This window comes from Chiloscyllium plagiosum, chromosome 27, assembly GCF_004010195.1.
Source record: "Chiloscyllium plagiosum isolate BGI_BamShark_2017 chromosome 27, ASM401019v2, whole genome shotgun sequence".
NCBI lineage: Eukaryota > Metazoa > Chordata > Chondrichthyes > Orectolobiformes > Hemiscylliidae > Chiloscyllium > Chiloscyllium plagiosum.
This window is the reverse complement of record NC_057736.1, coordinates 28,162,376-28,166,110: the sequence shown is the minus strand read 5'-3', so window position 1 is coordinate 28,166,110 and position 3,735 is coordinate 28,162,376.

The following is a 3,735-nucleotide window of genomic DNA, read 5'->3' as shown; positions in this document are numbered from 1 at the left end:
ACTCAGCACCGCCTTCCTCACCTGCAATCTTCTTCCTGACCTCTCTGGCCCCACCCCACCCCACTCCGGTCTATCACCCTCACCTTGACCTCCCTCCACCTATCGCATTTCCAAAGCCCCTCCCCCAAGTCCCTCCTCCCTACCTTTTATCTTAGCCTGCTGGACACACTTTCCTCATTCCTGAAGAAGGGCTTATGCCCGAAACGTCGATTCTCCTGTTCCTTGGATGCTGCCTGACCTGCTGCGCTTTTCCAGCAACACATTTTCAGCTAATGCCATTACTAGCCTTTGAAAGCACTTCATGACCACCAAAGTTAGAGCCACTGGGTGGTAGTCATTGAGACCTGCTGTATGACCCTTCTTAGGCACCGGGATGATGTTGGCCCTCCTGAAACAGGCAGAGAAAGTGGCCTGCTGCAGGGAGAGGTTGAAGATGTCAGAGAAGACCTCTGCCAGTTGATCTGCGCATGCTCTGTGTGCATGACCTGGTACTTTGTCTGGTCCCATTGCTTTCCTTGGATTCACATGAAGGAAAACTGATCTGACCTCTGATGCAGTGACTATTGGAATAGGTTCGTCAGGACTTGTCGGAATAGGTTCGTCAGGACTTGTCGGAATAGGTGTTACCTCTCTGCCAAAATTCTGCTCAAAGCGAGTATAGAAGGCGTTGAGATGATCTGGGAGGGAATTGTCATCATCTGCTATCTTGTGCTGTCTCTTTTTAGAACATGTGATGTCATTCAGTCCTTGCCATAGTCACCGGGTGTCTGTCTGGGTCTCTAGTTTGGATCGGTATTTGTCCTTGGCTGTCTTAATGGATCTGCGAAGGTCATACTTAGATTCCTTATATTTGAGTGGGTCTCCTGATCTGAAGGCCTCGCATCTGGTTTTTAGCAGGTTCTGTATGTCCTAATTCATCCAGGGTTTCCTGTTGGGGAACTCCAGAATTGACTTCCTCAGTATGCAGTCTTCCACAAACTTGCTGATAAAGTTTGTGACGTTGGTGGCGTACTCATCCAAGGTACCTGTGGACTGTTTGAACATGGCCCAATCAGCCAATTCCAGACAGCACCGGAGTTGATCCTCTGCCTCCTCCGACCAGCACTGAACATGTATCCACGAGGTGGTCTCCTGCCTGAGTTTTTGCCTGTTAGCAGGGCAAAGAAACTCTGCATTGTGGTTGGAGTTCCGAAATGAGGGTGGGGATGGAGTGATATGCATCATTCACAGTGGTGAAGCAGTGCTTTAAAATGTTCGGGCTCCTGGGGGGGCAGTTAATGTTCTGCTGGTACTTGGGCAACACCTTCCTTAGATTGGATTGATTGAAGTCGCCAGTTACAATAAACAGGATCTCGGGGTGTTCTGTCTCCAGGGTGTTAGTAGAGCTCCCTCAACCTTTGCTTGTGGCAGTATGTACACAGCAGTTAGTATAGCAACAGTAAATTTCTGTGGTAGATAGAAGGGGCTGCATTTGATGGTGAGGAATTCAAGGTTTGGGGAACAATGGCTGCCCACGGTTGCAATGTCCATGCACCACAAGTTGTTGATTAAAAAGCAAACCCCTCCACCTTTTGTCTTACCCTAGGACGCTGTCCGGTCCATACAATGGATAGAAAAACCATCAGCCTGAAGTGCACAGTCGGGAATGGATGGGTTGAGCCAAGTGTCTGTGAAGCAGAGTGCACAGCAGTCCTGCAGTTCATGCTGGAATCTGAGTCATGATCTGAGTTTGTCCATCTTGTTCTCCAGAGATTGTACATTTGCTACGAGTAAGCTAGGAAGGAGAGGGTCTTGAAACTGCGTAGTCTCAATCTTACTAGCAGGCCAGCATGCTTACCCTGCTTCCTCTCAGGTGTCTTACATTTGAATGGGCCAGTGATCTGGTGGAGTGGATTGTGACTGCTTCCAGTTAAGTGATCCTTCCTCGGACCCTGTAGAGCAGGTAGCTTGCAGTTTAGTGTATTTTTGCAGAGGGTCTGCTTAGGACCCAGTGTAGCAGGTAATTTACTGTGTCATTTCTTTTTACCGGAGCTGTTTTATTCCTCGAAATTCAACATTGCTGGCAAGCCAAGAAACTACAGAGAGTCATGAACACAGCCCAGTCCATCATGCAAACCAGCCTTCCATCCATTGATTCCATCTATCCTTTCATGCCCATTTATATTCTCTTTCACTCTCTTTCATTGGGCGGAAGATATAAAGGTTTGAATACATGTACAAATAGATTCAAGAACATCTTCTTCCCCATTGTTATGAGACTTTTGAATGTTCCTCTCAAATGTTAATTCTGATCTCCCTCTCTCTGCACCTTCTGTGTAGCTGTAACATTGTATGTGGCACTCTGTTCTGTTACCCTGATGCACTTTGTGTGGTACAATCTGCAGTATAGCATGCAAAACAACACTTTTCACTGTATCTTGATTCATGTGACAACATTAATCAATCATCAATCAACTATGTTTCATTTTATCAGAAGTTTTTAGAACCCATGTATACCACATTAACCATGTCATAAATTCACAATGTTACCTTATCACAAGATTCAATCAATTTACTTAAACACAAAATACGAGAAATATTCAACACATCTGAGATAGAGGTAGCATTTCAATTAGCAGTTTAGAGAAGAAAGGCTTAATGAAGGAGGGTTATCAGAACTGGCTGCATAAATTGGACTCAAGGATGCCAGAGGAAACTGAAGAATAATAGCTGCTTTTAAAGAAGAGTTTGGTACGTTTTGGCGCAGCCGTTTGGGCACCGGCATTTTGAAATGGCCGTTTGGGCGCCAAACCTATTTGGCGTCAGCCCATTTGGCGTTGGAAGTTTTGGCACTAAGAACATTTCTTTATTTGTAAATCTGTCAGTATGGACAGCTTTAGTGTAACAAAATTACAATATATCTGTTATATTAGCCATCTGTTGTGTTGAATAACCACGCATGTTTATCAAATGGTGTAAATAAGTTTAATTTCAACATAAATATACTACTTGTACATATGAACATATAATTGCAAGCTTTTTTTGTCCTAAGTGTTTTGTATATAGCAGTTGAGCATGCAGCCTCAAAAAGACCAATAGGTATGTTGTTGTTTGCACTTCCTTTGTATTCCTTTGTATAAATTGAGCTAGTACATATTTGAAAACAGGAAAACTAGCTCTCTCCTCGTTTAGCTGTTTGCTCAGGCTACAGTTAGTCCTTAGCCTCAGTTGAGTTAACTGCGGGTGTGCTGCCACAAGTGTTTCATTCTTTTGCCATTTTTTTTTAATCGTTTTATCCATATGATGGCTGAGGAGGTATTAACAAAACGTGATAAAGAAAAATTTGCACATATGGATTCCTCGACATCTTTGACAAAACAAGCAAAATTGACAGCGACTTGAAATTTTGGCATTGTGAGCAAAAACATCGGTGCAAAGCACGGCTCCATACTAAAGCTGAAGAGGTGGTGAGGGAGCTGAACAGCCATTCGCATGAAGCTTCTGCTGCACAATTAGAGGCTACACTTGCGAAAACTAAAATAAAAAAGAGAGCAGAGGAGACTGTAGTTGTTAATGAATATTTGACAGACGTATCCCAAGCTAGGTTCTGGATCAGTGGTGCTGGAAGAGCACAGCAATTCAGGCAGCATCCGAGGACAGGCAAAATCGACGTTTCAGGCAAAAGCCCTTCATCAGGAATAAAGGCAGAGAGCCTGAAGCGTGGAGAGATAAGCTAGAGGAGGGTGGGGGTGGGGA